Here is a 19,607-nt window from a genome sequence, read left to right as displayed (position 1 = left end):
GTAGGAAGTTCATGAAACTCACTGACTGTATGTTCAGTGAACTGAGAAGGCAAAGACATCAGAAACTGAAAGCATCATTCCGCTGTTGTACAAAACCAGGGTGCACTCACATTTTGAATACTGTGTCCAATTCTGGTCACACCATCTCAAAAAAGGACTGGAGAGATTATAGAGAAATGGAACTGATTACAGAGAAGAGATAATCAAGTAAGAAACTGTTTCCATACAAGGAGAAACTGAAAAGGCCAAGACTCTTCAGATAGGACAGAGATTTGTAAAATCACAAGTGGTCTGGAAAATGTGAGAGAACTGTCTCATAATACAAGAATTGGAAACATAAGCAAAATTATCAGGCAGCAAGTTTAAAATAAACTAATTTAAAATAAAAGGAAATATGCTTTTAGACTGCATGTAATTAACTTGTGGAGCTTGTTGTTACAGAAGGCAATACTGAAGGTCAACAGTATAGGTTTGGCCCCTGACAGTCCATCAAACACAGCAGTCAGGATGTAACCCAGGGGCAGGTAAAGTCTAGCCCTCAGGCCCGATTGGGCTTGCAGTGGACTCCATTTCCCAGCAGCCCCTGCCCTGTTGCTGTGGCTTGTTTCCATGGAGACCCCAGCAATGGGGGTGTTGTAATAGTACATGGCCAGGGTTTCCATAGACTGACCCCAGGGTGGACAGCTGGACAGGGAGCTGCTCCAAGGACAGGACATTGTGGTGGTGGTAACAGTGTAGTCCAGAGCTGGGGCTGACTGTGATCCGCTGCCTGCACACCCGAAGCAGGGGCATGTAGGCAGTGGATTGCAGATTTGCCCCAACTCTGGAGCACACTCACTGCCGCAAGGTCCCAGCTCCGGAGCAACTCCCTCCCCAGCTGCATGCCCTGCCAGGGCTGCTGGGGCCAATCTCCATGGTAACCCTGCTTTCACACTGTCATGGATCTGCCACTGCTGGGGTCTCCACAGAAACCAAATGCAGAGACACACACACAAGGGGCTGCTGGGAAATGGAGTCTGGCCACTGGCCAGATCCACCATTTTGCCTACCCGTGATGTAATCTGAAGCTGACAACTTGGAGGACGTGTAAACTTTACAGCCTGGAAATACTGAGGAAGGAACTTGGATAAATTCTTTTCTAATTTATTGCCTCTACACGTTACCTTCTTTTTCTGATTCTCTTATCTGATATCTATTTTTAACCCCAGTATCTTTAGTAAGTTTTTACTTTTTGTTGCTGGCAGCCTGCTGACATGAAATAAAGGACTGTTTATCTTAATTTTCACCAATATCCAAGTGTCTTAATAAATACCATCCAAAGGAATATATATTATTGACAAACACTTTTAAATCTAATACGGTTTATTCACAGATATCATCTGTTATCTAGTGTATATGTAATGAATGAATGCCATACAAATATCATATACATGTTATTTTGTTTAGTGATTTTCATCTCTAATTGAATCATTATTAGACTTTCTATTGCCCTAATATATGTAGAAGATTAAAATACAGCCCCTAGGTCAAATGCCTAATATTTCATAATTTAGGATTTGGCATGCTGTAATGTAGGTCCAATAGAAAATTTACATTCTTAACTTTAATTGTAATGATCTATTGTCATGCTGTTCTTGTATATGCTAATAGTTCAATTTATTCCCAATTCAGTAAAGAAACAATTGATTGAGCTGGCCCAGGTCAGTCTACTCTGAAATTCCAGCCTTGGAATTTTTACATTGTTTTCCAGTAGCTTTTGTTATTGACTTCGGGATATTGCTTTGGAATTTAGGATTTCACTTTTGACCTGAGCTCTGATTTATGCTGTGCTGGAGCTGAAATCAAGTTACAAAGTCAAGATATGCCTCTTGGACAGGAAAACAGGGAAACAAGGTTGAGGGGGGACAAAAACACTGCTCAATCATATCTGGTTAAGTTAAACAGCAACGAAGAAGCAAAGATATTTCAAAGGCTGGGTCCATCACATATATTTTCAAAGTAAGTATTTTATACAGCATACCATGTCAAAATTCATCTTCCAAGCATGTAGCTGGTATCACTTCCCTCAGTCAGTCAGAAATCCTTTGGGAGTACAATCTTCTTTCTGAATAGATCTTTTGTTGCTCTTTGATAACCTAGAGTTCTGAAATGCTTTCTTTTTCTATGGTGAATTAAAGAGAACAGGCCAAGTTCTCTAACATTTTACATTTGAAGTAGCCACTTTTACCTGTACAAATTCATGTAAAAACTTACTTCTCCATTGGACTGCATTTTGTACTCCCACTGCACAAGGTAAGCCAGTGGGGAATCAGACATCAAAATTACTAGAATCAAAATTAAAATTTGAAAATCAAATAGAATTTTCCTGTTCCATCATTCACTGCTGCCTTTTCCCTCTTTTAGATCATTATAGACCATGTTCAGTTTTAACTGTTGTGTAAACTGGTAGAAGGGGTAACCTTTAAGGCTGTGTGAAGCTTCAGTCCCCGATTTGATTCAGTGGCTGAATCTCTGAATCTGAATCAAATCAGAGGACCCATTTATCTCTCTGAATCAAAATGGAACCCTCTGAATCAATTCAGACATAAAGACAGCTTTAAATATTTTTCTACATACCTCTAGGTAGCAGGGGCTTGTGAATGCTGCAATGTTGGGGCTCATGGAGTGTCCCACAGAAGCACAAGGGGGCCCCCCTGCATCCACTGGCTCAGCGACTGATGCCTCCTGAATCTGGGCGGTCACCTGGGGTCCCCCTGAGGCTGACTGCCAAGCCAGGAGAGTGCAGGGGGGCCCCCAGCATGCTACCGGGAAGACCCAGAAGTGGACTGGAAGTATTTCTGGTCCACTTCTGAGTTCACCACCAAGTATATCTCCCCCCCGCCACAGGACACTCCATCTACCAATGCAGCCCAGTAAGCCACTAGCCTTGACAACAAGGGCACACTGTTGGCTTATATTCAGCTTATTGTCCACCAATCCTCCAATTTGTCTAGCCTTTCTAATGTATCCCAAATCAACAAGCTGTTCCTCCATATATTACAATTAGAGGGCAATTAGAGGATTGGATCAAAAGAAATCTCATGAGGTTCAACAAGGACAAGTGCAAAGTCTTGCACTTAGGATGGAACAATCCCATGCACTGCTACAGGCTTGGGACCAACTGGTTAAGCTAGGAAGAAAAGGAGCTGGGGGTTATGGTGGACAATAAGCTGAATATAAGCCAACAGTGTGCCCTTGTTGTCAAGGCTAGTGGCTTACTGGGCTGCATTAGTAGGAGTGTTGCCAGAGACCTTCAGCAGGCCTATCTCCAGTTTCATATTGTAGCTCTGAGCAATCATACAGCTTTGACATACAGTGCAATTCCTCCTTCTCTTCTCCCCTGCCTGTCCTTCGTGAATCATATATACTCATCCATGAGAATGCTCCAGTCATGCAAGCTCTCTCACAAAGTCTGTTATTCCAAACGTGTCATGGTTCTATGACTGACAAAGACTTCTGATTCTTCCTGCTTGTTTCCCAGGTTCTGTGCATTTGTTTACAGATACCTGAGGTAATTAGCCAATTGCCCGACTTCCTCAGGAAGAATGAGAAATTTTCCCTTGTTCCCTGCTTCCTGCCTGTGCTTCCCCCAGGTCACTCACTTCCTCACTTACCTCAGTCTCCATCTCCCAGTGAACCTAGTTAAAACTCTCATCAGGTTAGCAAGCCTGTCTGTGAAGATGCTCTTCTCTCTCTTTATCAAGTGGATTCCATCTCTTCCTATAAATCCTTCTCCTTGGAATGATATCCCATGGTTGAAGAAGCCAAAGCCCTACTGGGGACACCATCTGCAAAGCTTTGCATTGACCTGCAGGACACGTCCCCCCCTACCTGGGCCCTTCCACTTAACTGGCAGGATTGAGGAGAACACCACCTGAGCCTCTGTCCCTTTCACCCTTACATGCAGAGCCCTGTAGTCACTTTTGATTTGCTCAGGGTCAGCCCTGGCAGCATCACTGGTGCCCACACAGATGAGCAGCATGGGGTTGCAGTCAGAGGGCTGGATGTATCTCAGTAATCCTTCCATGACATCTTGGCTCCAGGCTCAAGCCAAGCAGAAGACCTCCCAAGACAACAAGTCAGGCTAGCAGATGGATGACTCCATCCCCCATAGAAAGGAGTCTCCAGCCACCACCACCCCTCACTTCTTCTTGAGGGCAGTTGTCTTGATCCCCACAAACTTGGGGATGCCTGGCCTGGCCACTTCCAAAGAACATGCTTCTCCTCCTATGTTAACACTGTTGGGGGGGAGGGGGGGCTCCATAGCTGATGCATGGTATGTGCCCCCAAGTTTTCTGCATCAATGGCAGAATGTGGAGTGCAAGGGTGCAGCCTGGCTGGAGCCAGAGCCCAGCAGCAGTGGGGGTGGCAGCAGCAGTGGTACAATTTCTGCACTGATGGTGGAGTGTGGGGCTGCAACCCAGCAAAAACCAGTGCCTGGCAGCAGCAGGGCCAGTGGTACTGATCTGTACCCCCACACTGTCAGTGCTTACATGTAACCTATGTAGGGATCTATATATATTCTCCAGGCAAGCCACTGAAGGTACAGCTGAAAACTTCTGCTTGCTGCCAGAGGTCACAAGCTTCTAACTTCCACTTTCCTGGGAGTACATGTCCCCTTCCTTCTGTAGCACTGCCTCTAGCAGTCCATCCTCTGCAGCTCCTCCAGCATGGAATTGATGAAGTCCTCATGACAGAAGATTCTTTGGAGCCTCATCACCTTCTCCTGTAGCTCTCTTGCTTGTTCCCTGAGGGATACCAGCAGGAAGCACCGCTCACATCACAGGCACTCCTGCACCTGGAAGGAACCTCCAAACTCCACAGCACCAAACCATGACTTGGATGGATCCTTGACAGTGATCAATCCCACCTGGACAGCTCTCTCACAGGTGCAAGCAGGGGGAAGAGCTGGCAGTGGCAGTGGCTCTGGCATTGCAATGTCCTCCAGCCATTTCTCTAGGTCTCTTAATCTGCCAGGTCTCTCTTCCTGCCCCTCTTTTCAAGAAGACCTTCCTTAGCAAACTCTCCTGTAAGCTGGCCTGCTTCCTCTCACCAAGCTTACAGTGAAGGAAGGTGAGAGAGTTTCCAGGCAAACTCCCTAGTGAACTCCCCCTCACTGTGGAATCTAGTTAAATGAGGGACTTAAGTATTGGTCTAACTGCTGAGTTTTAGCTACTTACACTGAATATACATAGGTTAATTATTCTTATTCACTTGGGAAGGGTGCAGGGCTAATTTGTGATATGCCTGCTTGAAAAGTTTGCTCTACTGTTCTAGATTATGCTGCCTCCTCCTACAGGTGAGTTCTGATCCACAGACTTTTAGTCAAACCATAATATTGTCAAATGTGGACACATCCCACTTCTAAAGTGATTTTAACCCTTGGAAATAAATGGCTTTAGACTCCTGAGAGTCTGGCTTCATGTTCTAAGACAACTTACACAAAGTTACTAAAGCATGCTTGACAAATCTGGACTAATCTTATTCAAAGAGTGAGTTGGGCAGTAATTCAGAGGTAAAGATGCAAAAGGAGGGTAACTGTGTTCTAGTATGAAAGTCAGGATGACAGCAAGTAATGCATGGTGCACAAAATAAGACCAGTGTATATCCCAGGCACAGAAATCAGGGCGAAGCCAGTGACCTCAAATCTCTGCATACAGGGAAACATGGAGTAACAGCTGCTAGTTTAGAATACCAGTCCTGGATCAACATACTGCCTGTTTTTGTGTTCCAGTGTCCTTCCCTCCCAACCCCATAGAATCACTTACACAAAATCATATTATTTGTGCCTTCTTTAGAAAAACGGTTATTGTTACCATGTAGGTATAAGAGCTAAAGGCTCAATTTCCTGCCTCCTTAAACTTCTGAGAGTGCTTTGATAGAAAGCACTCTATTTATTTTTCCCCTCTTTTGCTAATTTAGAACTTAATGGAACTTTTGGAAGATAAAATCAAAAGTTAGAGTCAAGGTAATATTTTAAAAGCTTATACAGCTGTAGCTATGAGATCACAGAATAAACTAGCAGGAAATGAAGTCATGCAGTGGGGAAATATCAACTCTAGCAGAAAACTTATTTTAAAAAATAATGATCATAAAGAACGAAAGTAGAAAAATGTAAGCAGTGCTTTTGCATTTTTGTAAGTGCTAATTTTTAAATCCAGTCTCATGGAGGACTCAAATGAGATGGTGCACTTCTCACCACATTGCAAATTTCTTCAAAGAGAAACTACATCATGTCTTTCCTTTTATTCTTCCTTCTTTCATATCAAAGTGTCCTGACCTGATTGACAATTAGCCATCACAGCAGCTAACAGTGTATAATAGGGGTGGATGAACCACTCACTGAAACAAAATTGGATATAGGACAGAACTTGTGGAATAAAATCATAGGCTCTGTTGAATTACCTTTCAAAGAAAAGGTGTAAAGTCTTTTTAATGGAAGAGCTTTTTGTTGGTGATATCCACATGGTTGAGATAGATTTAGACATTCCTTCAGTCTCAGCATTGACAAGTTTTCTTTCATTTTATGATAGTATTATAATAAATCATTCAGGTGTCTGGAGTGTTTCATTCTTTACATGCAACAGAAGATGATAACATTCCCTCCAGTTACGCTGGTCAATATGACTGGGATTCATTGAATCCTGCCTCAAGGACCTTAATTATAATTATGCTGTTTCTACAAAACTGCTCACCCTTTACTCTATACTTGAGGCTCCCAGCCTTTCTTTCCATACTGTAATCCAATGCTACACCCACAAGAATTTTTAGAACAGTACAGTGATCACAACTTCCAGGTTTAACTACTTTTACAGCAGCTTCTCACATGGATCATTCAACAAATCTGCAGAAGTCTTATAAGTAAAGCAAACATCCATCCCAGGACTGGCTCATATTAAACAGCAGTACACCTAAGACTTTTTCCATAGAATTTTTATGTAAATTACCCACATCATCTGATACAGATACTTAGTATGCCTATAGAAAGCTTACATTTTATCAGGCACAAAAGTTATAGCAATCAGATGTCTGTCACAGCAACTGAAGTGCTTCCTTTAACTATAAAAATAAGAACATGCAGTGCCAGAAGCTCTGCTATAAATAACCAATTACACTTCACTCATTCAAATTAGTGATTCTTTTTGCCCCAAGTATCCTAGCCATTTGGCAGGATACTACACTGGGATAATTAATACATTTATTTTACTGGTTGTGTTTATATTTCAGGGCCCTTAAGAAGGGCATATGCTCTGGTTGTTTTTTTTTTTAAACAGACTCAGTGCTACATTAAACCATTCAAAATAATACAAGTTGTTTTTTTTTATAAGAATATTTACAATTAATGTTTAAAGAAAATCCAAGAATTGATTGTTAAAAATAGCCACTAGAACTTTTTAATTATGAAGTATGCTATAAATCTAGCTTTATAATTAGCCATTCTGTACGTGGAGCATTCAACTTCTGTCAAAGTCTTAGAAGTAAATCAACTGTCACAGGGCTGGCTCATATTAAAGAGCAGTGCACATGAGACCTTTTCATTGAAATTATGTAAATATATAAGTTACCCAGGACCTCTGATAGATATTTGGGATATATGTAGAGGCTTACATTTTCTCATCCTAAATTATAATTTCTGCACTCCATCATGGCCTCATCTAGGATTTTGTAAAGGGGTGTGGAAATGGTGTCATACAGTATGCAACATAGTTACATTTAATCTTGGAGGATTGTGGGACAGTCAGGTGGGTGAGAAACTGGATGCAGAACCCAGAAAGTCATAGTGAACGGATTTGTGTCATCATGGCAAGAAGTGGGCAGAGGTGTCCTGCAGGGGTCACTGCTTGGTCCAGTACTTTTCAACATCTTTATTAACAATTTGGATGTGGGGGTGAAGAGCTCACTGGCCAAGTTCATGGACAACACCAGGTTATGGGGAAATGTGGTCACACTTGAAGATAGGCGAACCTAAACAGGCTAGCAAGTTGGGCAGATCAGAATCTGATGAAGTTCAATGTCAAGAAATGTAACGTGCTCCACCTCAGGATGAGCACCCCCACAACACACCTACAGGCTTGGAGGCACCAATCTGACTAGCACCACGAATGAAAGGGCCCTGGAGATAATAATAAACCACAGTATGAATGAGCTCGTAGTGCGATGCTGTAGCCAGTAGGGCTACGTGAAGCTTCAGATGCTGACTCAATTCAGAGGAGATTTGGCCCAATACGGTGGCCGAATCTCCAAATCCGAATCAAATCAGGGGACCAATAAAAAGGTCCGAATTGTTTCAAAGCTCTCCAAATTGATTCAGAGAGCTTCAATGATTTGGGCAGTCCCTGCCCGCTGTAGCAGGGAACTGGAGCTAGACTTGGAGCTGGTAAGTAAGGAGGGGGGGTTGGAGAAGGGGGTAGGGGACCATGGGGGGACCCCTAGCTGGCCCCATACCCTGCTGCTCTCCCAACCCCCCTGCCCCCTACCCACTCCCCCAGCCCACCCCCCAAGGCTGCCCTCCTTGCCCCAGCTCCTGGCCCTTTAAAAAAAAGCCCCCACTCAATGGATGCTACCAGGTGAGGGGGTGAATCCTGCTGTTCTCCACTGCCCCACAACACATGGGGGGGTTTTGTCACAGGCCCCCTGTACCCTCCATGCTCTCCCAGCCCCCCCATGGCTGCCCCACCCACCCCACCTCTGGTCCTTTAAGAAAAAAAATCCCAAAGCCCCAGACTCACTGGATCCTGCAGTGGCTTGTGACAGATTCCACCCTATGCAGTGTGGGGAAGTGGGGATCACCCCTCCACTGGGAACACCTGGTGAGCTGGGCTTTTTTTTTTTTTTTTCGAAGTGCCAGTAGCTGGGGCAGGCGGGACAGCCATTGCAGGGCTGGGAGAGCAGGTGGGGGATGGGCCTGTGTAATTTGGAGATTCGGCAGCAGTCAAATCTCTGAATCAGATTCGGCCAAATCGATTTGGGACAGTGATTCGAATCACCGAATCAAACCGCTGTCCGCCAAATGAGCCAAATCCAGTGCGAATTGTCGCAGAGCACACAGGTGCCCTGCTCCTTAGAGTGGAAACAGCTAGCAGTGGAAATCCTAGCAGTGAGTAGGGAGCTCAGCTGCTGGTTACCAGGGCAGCCAGAGAAGTAATGAAGAAGCACAAGTGCAGGTTGCTACGGCAACCGCTGTGAGTCAGCTGACCAGAAGGGGGTGGGCCTGGCTCCTATATAACTCCCAGGCAAAGGTCAGGTAGACAATCCCTGCTGGCTGCCAAAGGGATGGAAGCTCTGCCTGAGTGAGGAAAAGGACAGGGCCTGAATGAATGAATGGACAAGGAGATACCAGTGAGATGGAGAAACCCTGGAGTGGCAAATGTTGTTGTAGCCAGATGGCTTAGGTTTATGTTATAACCAAGGGGCTCGAGTCTTCTGTTTGCAGTTTACAAACTGGTGGTTTGGGGGAGGCTATTAGGGGTTGGAGGAAGCCTCATAGGGGACCCACAGTAGCATGGGGACCCTGGCACCAGCAAAGGCACAGCATTTGGAGTGCACTGACCCTGGTGCTGGAGGGTGCAGCATTTTGGCATGCACTGACCCCAGCCCCACAGAAGTCGGGCAGTGAGGAAAAAGCCCCGAAAAGGGGTGTGGAGAGTTGGAGGCCAGGCAAGGCCGAGGCTGCCTGAGCCCTGCAGGGGTTTGAGAACCTGAGAAGGAGAGTTGGGGCCAGGCATGGCTACGGCCACCTGAGCCCCAAGGCTGCAGAAGCCCCAGAGCAAAGGGGGCAGTGAGAAGCCCCAGAGAAGGGGGCAGTAATTGGAGAGTGCCTGTGGGCTGTGGCTGCGAGACAAGGGCCATGGAGAGAGACAGACCAAACAAGGACTGGTACATCTGCGAGGCTTGGGGCATGGTACAGGGGTGGTTGGAGCCACACATAGCCCATAAGTCTGAAAAATCCCCAGAATGAACTCCCTCTGCTCCTTTTCCCCCTCCCATTCTGAAAACAGCAACAGGCTGGGATCTCTGAAGACACAAGTCACAAAAGACACTACATTTTGTAGCACTTTTATCTGATACTTCTTTCAATAAGGAATCAGATTTTCAACTAGTCAGCTATTTTTAAGCTGTTTGTACCCATGCACTTGTGTTTGGTCACACCAGAAACTGCTTTCTGTGGCCAGATCAAGTGAAAATTGACACTTCTATCTGCACCCTATATTATTCAGTTTATGATCAAAGCAAAAACAAATAACCCCTGGAATGTGCACTAATTTCCAAGATTATACATAAAATGTTAAAAGCACCACAGACTAGGAAAATATTAGTCAAAAGATACAGTATAATTGGAAGAGATCCAGATTTTCCACTTCCCATGGAAAAAGGGAGTAAACCACAGATTTTACCTTTTGCCACAGGCAAACACAGATTTCTCATTTTACCAGCAAAACACACAGTTTTTGCAATTTTGTAACTAATTTCCTACAGGCTGGCAGTTCCAGCCTGCAGGGAGCTGGGAGGGAGCAGGAGGAAGGCAGTGAGACAGGGGGCACCACATGCATGTATATGCACATGGCCCCAGGCAGCCTGCAAAGCAGCTCCAGCAGGTAAGTGGGGGAGGGAGGGAGCTGGACAGGGCTGAGGCTGCTGCCCAGCTGTAGGGTGCTTGGGTCCCAGGGCCACAATGCACAGCTCCAGGGCCCCAGCAACGAGTGGTATGGGGCTGCAGGTGACTCATCTGGGAAAGGGGGAGAGGGCTGGCTCCCCACTGTCACAGGCACTCCCAGGGGGTAGGGGGGACCCAAACCCCCAGATCCGTACATGGGACTTGGGCTCCTTCCCTGCTTCCCTCCCCTGGGGCCTCCACAGCACAGTGGATATGACCTGGTGTGGCAGGGAACAGCAGGTCCATGTGGGAATTTCCTCATTTCTGCAAGCTCTGGGCTGCCCTTGTGACACATGTGGCCCTGCTTTGAGGGGCACAGCTCCATGCTGCTACTCACTGCAACCCCATGTGCAGGAGGCATATTGCCAGGGCAGCATGGAGCTTGCAGTGGTGAGCAGCTTCTCTGCATGGCTTCTCTGCTCCCTGCCATGCTGGGTTGCTTCTGCCAGGATGCAGAGGCCAATGGGGGAGGGAAACTGGGTGGCCGGCTCAGAGAAGCTGCTCACTGCTGTGAGTACCATGCTGCCCTGGTGACGTGGCTCCTGTGTGCAGGGCTGTAGTGAGAGCAGCAGCGCAGAATTACACCTTTCAAAGTAGCAACATGCTCAGGGGGCGCATCACCAGGGCAGTGCAGAGCTTGCAGCGGTGAGCAGCTTTTCCATATGGCTTTTCTGCTTCCTGTCACACTGGGTTGTGCCTGCTGGGCTGCAGTGCCCCAGGAAGGGAAGCAGGGTGGAAGCCTGAGCCCGCAACCTGTGCCTGCCTCACATACAGATCTGTGGGGTGCAAGTCCCACTTGTACCCCAGGAGTGCACACCATGGCAGGGAGCTGCCGCCCCTCCCCCTGCTCCAGTCCACAGCAGGGGGCCATGGTCCTGGGTCCATAGCCTTGGCAGCTGGGGGCCCCCTCCGGCAGGGCTGGGGGAGCAGAAGCTGTGGGTTGGGTTGAGGGGCACCAACAATGCTGTGGGACTTGGGGGTGGGGTGGAGTAAGAGGCATGAGCAGGGCCAGGGGGCTATGCATGGAGAGTGAGGAGAACAAGCAGGGCCAGGGGTAGAGCTGTGTGGGGCCTTTAATTTTAATAATAGATTTGGGGTTTTTTATTAGAGAATTCGTGATTTTTTTTTTAATCAGGGAAAACTAGGATCCCTGATTTTTAGTACTGTAGTCATTGTAACCTGGGTGGTACCCCCTCTCCAATTGTAGGGATCAGAGCAGGTGCACAAGCACTGTGGGAAGTGTAGGTACCCTCCTTCCCCTACAGAGCAGAGCCAGACCACCAATGGGGTGGTACCATATACCTTTTAATGAGAAAAACAGTAGTGGGAACATAACATGTATAAACCAGTGGGTATAGAGGATACTACAATGCCCCGAGGGGGCAGGATTCAATAAAGTTTAGGCACTTACAATCATAGACATATTCATCCTGTTGACAAAAGACAGGTTTAACAAAATATAAAACACAAACAGCAGAACAAACAATACTGGCTGGTGAAATATAAAATGCTCAAGATACAAAATGTCAAATAACAAGAAATACAGGGCCTAGGTACCTGGAGTGGGGGAAAAGAGGGAAAACACAATGACCCCTTTCTCACTGCAACAAGATTTTGTCCCTGTCATTTCACTCACCCAAATTCATCCTAGCTGAGGCTTGAGCTCAAACCTCTCACAGTGTTAGCAGAAACACTACCACACAGCCACCAGTACTAGTCTGAGTCCAAGCTGCTAGGGCTTTTGAACTTCTAGAAGCTCCTGCCTCACCTTGAGCCTCCCGACCTCTTGATGGAGCTGGGGAGCCGCTCCTGCTGGCTGCAGCCTTTCGTAGGGGGATCCTGGACCCAGGGAGGAGCCCCTCATGCCAGCCGCATGCCACACTGCTGAGGGTCCAACTGCTGCCTGCAGGTCCCACTCCTTCAGGTTCTTCTGGGGCAACTGCTCCCACTCTGCTGGCCTAGCTCTTGCCAGCTCTTTGAAACTCCTTCCTCATGGTCCCTCACTGGTCTTGCCCAAGTCAGCTGCACTGCCCCTTTTATCCCCCTCCAGGTGATCCAAGGGGCCAATCAGGGGACATGGAGCGTGAGTCTCTGGGGCCTGATTGGTGAGGAAAGGGAATTTGGAGCCCTCCAATCATCTTTTACCCTTTCAAAACTCCTGGGCCAAATCATTACCAGCTAGCCCATCACACCATCATAGTTTAATGTACGTCTCTTATTCAGATTCATAAAACAAAAATATAGCCTCCTTGAGCCTCCAGTACTTCATTGTCAAATTTCTACACCTGAGTGAAGGTTTTTAGCTAGAGATAAAAACAGTTCCCAGAGCTGTAAAATGGAAGAGGGATATTACCAGGAATGGCTAAGAGCAAAAATACAGAAGAAAGGATAGGTTGAATAGTTCAACATCAACACCATTAAAAATGGGAGTGAGTTGTGAACACTCGTGGAGTGGAGAAGTATTAGCAAGAATCAGGGAGATGATTATGAGCCATGAAATCAATTTACTTTCTCAACACTGCCTGAATAGAAATGTTGGTGCCCCTCCCAAGCAGTTGGTTTTCAAGTTTGGGTGGAGCAAAAGTCAAAGGGGAATGTAATTGTTTGGGGCAGTTAACTAGATCCACCCCTCTGTATCAGACTGCAGAAAGTTAAGGCAATAACAACTGCCTGGATGTCTCGTCTTAAAAACATCACATTTTGTTTTATAACAGTGTAAACATTTTTGTTTCCTAACATTTACCATCTGTACAATTTTATAGGCTTCTGCCACCTGACATTTTACTGTACTCCTACTTTAGGAGGTCACAATTCAGTCCTGCTTAGAAAGCACAAGTTTTTCCTACCCATCTCCCTCCAAACAGTTAATGTTTAGTTAAACTTCCAGAAGAGGGAAGAGTTATTACAAAGCATAACCTAGAGATACTAGAATCCTCTGCTTTGTTTGGAAGAGTGCAAGCAAATATTTGACCCTGATTTAGAACATAATCATGGCCCACAACATGATTACATAACATAACAGAATTCAAGAAAGGTGGCATAAGGTAGACGCAACAAAAACAGACAGAGGAAGTAGATGGAAACAACACAATACTGCTCGGAGAGAAAGTCTATGGCCACAGCACTTCTACTGTCTAGTAAGTGTTGCGTTTGTTAGGAGCATTGTGACAGAAGGGAGTTTTAAGGAGGAATATTAATTACTGGTATCTAGGAAACAGAAGCAGAATATTCAGCATAAATAGGGTGGAGGGCAGACAGTGGGAACAGAAAAGGGGCAATAGGGTGACCTGTTTCCAAGCTGAGCCACTGAGGTAACTGCTGGCATGAGAGAGAGAAAATAAAGTTAGGAAAATGAAAACAAAAACCAAACAGGACCACTGCTAAATAAATTGGACTAAATTTGGGTAAGTTTGTATTAGCAAATACTGTTTACCAATTTATAATGAGCAACATAAAATAATATTGAAATATTGGCAGAGTTGATCATCTGCTGCTCTGAACTGATCAAACAAAACTCATGTTGCTCAAGTCATCAATAAAGCTTACTTTCCTACAAATCAGGATTATAAAGGAACCAGATTTCTTTGGTCAGGAAAAAGCAAGGAAGGCTTACTGTGAAGGGTGACAATGAGGTGGCTTTATTGATGTTTACAAGAATATTCCCCAAAATGCTAAATATAGACAGTTAAAAACTCCAAGGCTGGCTCAATTCAGTCCATGCAGGTTAGTCTAAGATGCACAGATTAAATTGAAACAGAAGTGAAGAGACATGTACCTTTGATTCAGGAAGTGCAGCCACATGCCTGCAGTGGCTCAAACTGGAAGCCAGGGGTGCTAAAGCACAGCTCTCTGGCTGTGTGCTCACTTCTTCCTGCTGCTTCTGAGGTTTCTCGGATTTGCAGTCCAGAACTGCAACAGCAGGACTCTTCAGAGTTGTTCATAACTTCCTCTTCCTGCTTCCAGGTGCCTCTAGGATTTATAGTCCACAGTTGCAGCCAGCAACAAGTTTGAGTGGAGGAAGGGGTGTTTAGTTCCCCTCTCTGGTCCCAGACCGAACTAGGGTTTGCCTGAGGAGACCAGTACTTCCCTATAGACTAGGCTGCATCCCCAGCTGGGCTTGCCCCTCCCCACCCCTTTGTCAGCCACTGGTCCAGGCAGGGAGCAGGCTGTAAAGGCAAGCCCTGCTGTCTGCAGCAGACAGCACAGCCCAATCCAGTCCAGGGCTGGAAAGAATGCTGGGATGCTGCGGGACCTGTGATTTAACTTGAACCAGGAAGGAGTCTGGGACAGAAGATTCATAAACTGGTTTGAGCCAAATCAGTTAAGTCTGATATTATATTCAACCAGGTGTATCTTAAACCAGTTTCAGTCACTTTGAAACTGGTGTATGTGCACTGAGTTTTTGTTACAGTTTTAAACTAGTTTCTGATCACTTAAACAGGTTTATGTGCAATTTATGTTCCTAACCAAAAAGCACACAATGTGGAAAAAAGAGGCAAAATATGGCAGTAGAATGGACATGAGGACACAAAGCTACATGTTTTCTTAATGATGAAATTAATTACTGGAAATTTTGCATTGGTGTTCTTCATAGTACACTCGTCTTACCAGAGTAGTAATTTGATAACTTTAAAAGGTATTCTGGGAATGAGAGGTGCAAGTAGGAAACAAGGAAGCATTCAGTTTAGTCATTGGAAAGAGCTCTGTTCTTCAGAGAAACCTCTTCCATTCTTTGTACAACTCTACTCAAATGGTATATTGGGTGAGAAGAGAAGACCAATAAGAGACCTTCATATTTCAACAGTGTTTGTAGATCTCTTGGTTCCCTACCCAAAGTTATTTGAAACTGATGAAGGCACTGGGTATAACCATATACAATTAGGGAGGGTTCAAAGAAAAAAAATGTTCTGGGAGTGCCATCAGCATCAAGTAAATGGCCAACACTCACCCTTCCTCCTTTAGTGCTGTACTGATATGTATGCATGGTTGAGGAGAAGAATCTTTATTAGTGACCTTTCATCCTTGGAAGACCTGAAAGAGAAACACTGGAGAATGGGGATAGTGCACCAGAAGGTGGGTATCAAGCCACAGGCTCAAATCTGGGGCCTCAGCTTAACCAACAGAGCTGATCATCCCAGCCTGCTACCCTACAGCTAACTACTCAGATTGGGCAAGGCTGACCTGAAGTCTTCATCAAGGTTTACCCCTCCACCATTCAATGAGGTTTAGATCAAGTGCCCTGCTGCCATTTTGAAGTGTGGGGATGCTGGTATACAAGATGCTGCAAGCACTTCAACTAGAGCAGCTCTTGGAGCCACTCTAATTACAGTGCCTCCCACCCACCCAGCATGTGCAAAATCACCCAAAGATTCATCACCTGTAGCTCTCACAAAAAGCAATGCAAATTAAATCAAGAGTAATCATGATGCAAGCAGAGAAAGATAATTAGCAATGTTAGTCTGAAGTCCATCAAAAGGCCAGGTAGATAGGCACCTACATAGACTAACTAAATAAGATGTGTATATAGAGCCCACAAAGTTTGTGCTCCCTTATTTAGTCTGCCCATATCTACCCTTCATGGTGCCAACAGCCACACCAGTAGATTCTAAGCTCTTCCCAGACTCCAACATCAGCAGGATGTTAGAAAGATATAGATGCTGCTTTTTCCCCCTGTGTAATGTTCTTTTTTTCAGAATAAACAGAATGCAAACATGCAAAGCACATTTTGCAGCACTGTTCTACTTCATTTCTCTGAACTATAACAAGCGAAATATGACAGTAAAAATGAAAAGAAATGCATTTCCTCACATACTCTTAACTTACAGCTCACACGCAGCGGTGGGCAGGGCAGGGAAGGAATGATTGATTTTTCACTGCCAATTTCTCACAGGCTGCATTTCTTCAAACCATATGCAATGGTGACACAATTGATTCCATTCTGTGTGGGAAGCCAGTCATAAATCTTGCGAGGAAAACTGGACTAATCTCTGCCCCACTTTGGAAGCCCCCATCCATGATCCATCTCCTCCCCTGGCCTATTCTCCCATTATGACTCACTTCTCCCTGCAACACAGCCCTGATCCCAAATCTATGGTGGGAAGAGGCAGAGCAGTAAAAAGAACTTAGGAAGCTCAGTACAGAGAAAGGGAGGAACCAGAATGGAAGGTGGCAAGTTGGGAAGAACAATGGGGTTAAGCTGCCGTCAGGGAGAGTAAGGATAGGCCACGTGAGGCTGTAATCATGCCAAAATATGAGAAAGGGTATAAAAATGAAAGGGCCCTTGTTGTACTCCAGGGATGGAAAAAGAGAAACAGGAGTGGGGAGGGAAGAAAAGTTACAAGTAAAGTTGTCTGTTAGGAAAACAAATCCATTCTTCTCTTTCAGTAAGCATCTCACCTCTGTGATGGGATAATAGGTAGATGTCACACACCACCACTGTAAATTCCAGAGCATTTCTTTCTCTCCATTCACACTCCCTCTCTCTTCCTCTGACACCACACTTGTCTTCGTCCTATTTTCTTTCCAGCCCCATTTCTTTCACACACTTGCACAAAGTATTTTCTCTCCTCATCTCTCCCTTTAAATTTCATTCATTTAGTTCTTTCATATTTTAACTGGCTCCCCAACCCATTTTCCAGTCACCAAAATAGGAGACAATTCATCAGAGAGTACAATTAGCGATAGTTTAATAGGCAGAGCTGGTGAAAATATGTACAATAGCGTAACTCACAGACACAATGCCACCACCAAATTTTTGTCAAAGTTCCAACAAAAGCATTCTTGAAATTGGGAACGTTAAAAATTTTAACCAGCTTTCCTGTTCTCTAAAGATGAAGACCTCGAGATAGTCTACATAATTCGATGTGGTTCTTTTTTTTCTTAAACCAGAAAAATTACCCTTTATGGCAGCTCATGTGCTTGGTTTCCTACTTAAACTTCTTCAACTGATTTGTTTTTTGAAGGGCAAAATATCTGCCTACCTTTTTTTCAGAGACATTACAGGGGACTTTCACTGCCCTAAATTGCCCCTGTCACCTTTCTCATGAGGCCTATTTTCCAAGGGAAGTTACATGAAGTCAACAGGAGCTGTTGGCATATTACAGCCGGAGAACAGAGACTTCGAGAAGAAACATGGGATTAGCATGTCTAAGGCTGAACAATTTATTTTTTCCCCTTGGAAAAATAAATGTTTTAAAACTAAATAGCAATCTATTCAAATCTAGATTTGTACATTTGTGGCCTTTCCCACTGAATAGTGGGAAGAAACTCAGTGCCTGAGCAATGCAATTATAATACCATTATACTGACAGACCAGTCTAAAACAGTGATTTGAAAGGCACTCCATACATATTTTTCTTTGTACATACCTCATTCATGGAGTTCTCCCTACACTATCTTGAATGCAGGTGCAAGCTTAACTGCACTGGAAACTTACATGGAGCCACACAAAGGGTTGGTGTCATTAGACAACTGCACAGTCTCTATTTTCAGGTGTAAATGTGAATCTGCATCTCTGCTGTACAGCAGCTGCAAAATCCTGCTGCTCTGTTCATGTAATACATATATGCAAGTTGCAGGTATTCTCCAACTACTCTGCTTATACATATTTAAGCAGTTTCCCTGCATACACAGGATTTGCAGGGGTTAGCTTGTTGGGTGTTTCCATTATGTTTTTGTTTAAATAAGCTTCATGATGCTTTATCCACACTGTTTGATAAAGGTTAGAGAAGTAAGCACCTGCTTCTTTCTATAGACCTCAGGTGCCCCAAAATGATTTTGCCAAAATCTCTGCTGAACTACTTGGACAGTCACTTCTTGCTCAGCAGGATTGACTTAATGTGAAATTCATAGTAAGAGAAAATGCTGTCTTTCTTATCTCATTTCCTATACGATAGGGATATGGTTATGTTAGTCACATGTTTTGCATTTATCAGAAATAATCTGCATTCAGGTTTAGGCCTTCTAGTAGTCTTCAGCATATATATTTTTTCTTTGCAATTGCCTGTTAGTTCTGAAATGGTGGGGGGTATGGGTGAGAAATAATCTCCCTGTAGCAGTACTGGGCCCCAGGTGTGGCCACTATGTCCCCTGGTGGCCATGCAGCTCCTACTCCCCACTCACTCCCTGGGTCTCGCCTCATCCATACTTACAACCTGCAAGCCCTCCTAAACTCCACAAGCTTCAAAATTGCCTCTGTCCCACGCATTAGGTGGGCCTTATGGCCAGTCTCTGATCCACCACAATACTTGCTTTAAGGGATAATTCTATGGCTCTGGCCTTCCCTACAGCCATGCTCATGCCTCACAAGCGTTACCAATCACTACCCATCAATGTAATTTCCATTTAATCAGTCTAGGCCTTCTAGCCCATATCAGTTTCTGCCCCTCTTGGGGTTCAGGTCCTTATGCCTTTAGGCCATCTCTGCCTCTGGTGCTCAGGCCTCTATGCTTTTGTTCCTACCTGCTTCTCCTTGGGCTCAGGTTCCTATGCTGCTAACCAGTCTCTGCCCCTCTTGGGCTATGGGGCTCCCTGGCCCTGTTGATTCTTGCTACACTTGGGCCATGTTTCTCACCACTCCTGGGTTATGCTCCTCTGGTTCTTGCCCTTCTTGGGCTATGTTCCTCACCCCTCTCAGGCTACAGGCCCCCAGCCTTGCCTCTCTCAGGCTGTGATTTGACCTCTCTTGAGCTACATGGCCCCTTCTTGGGCACTGTGCTCATGTCGGTCTCTTCTCTAGTCTTCTTCCTATAAGAAAAGCTTGTTTTGTGGATTGGGGCTCAGTCCCTGAACAGGGTCTCCACAACTGTCACGTGCCTCTTTGGCACCCCTAGGACCTCCTGACTTTCCCTTCAGTCCCGATTCCAAAGCATTGGTAACAATTCCAATGCAAACGTAAGTACACTGGCTACAAAAG

The 19,607-nt window shown here is 45.2% G+C and overlaps 1 long non-coding RNA gene across 2 annotated transcripts in view; it reads right to left on the bottom strand.

The window, feature by feature from the left end:
• Positions 1-16,565, bottom strand: part of LOC149859654 (uncharacterized) — a 61,590-nt gene extending 45,025 nt beyond the window's left edge. The window contains exons 1-3 of one of the 2 annotated variants that reach the window (XR_016443552.1): positions 16,517-16,563; positions 15,642-15,724; positions 14,612-14,662 (exon numbers count right to left, since the gene is read on the bottom strand). This is a non-coding gene — a long non-coding RNA (uncharacterized LOC149859654). Of the gene's footprint in view, positions 1-14,611; positions 14,663-15,641; positions 15,725-16,516 lie in introns of those variants that run through there. The other variant, XR_016443551.1, reaches the window with a different exon arrangement.
• Positions 16,566-19,607: the final 3,042 nt, after the last annotated feature.

The sequence above is a fragment of the Crocodylus siamensis genome, chromosome 7 (assembly GCF_052110815.1).
Source record: "Crocodylus siamensis isolate JL-2025a chromosome 7, ASM5211081v1, whole genome shotgun sequence".
Lineage (NCBI taxonomy): Eukaryota > Metazoa > Chordata > Crocodylia > Crocodylidae > Crocodylus > Crocodylus siamensis.
The sequence above is the reverse complement of the archived record's forward strand: the minus strand, read 5'-3'. Positions and strand labels throughout refer to the sequence as shown.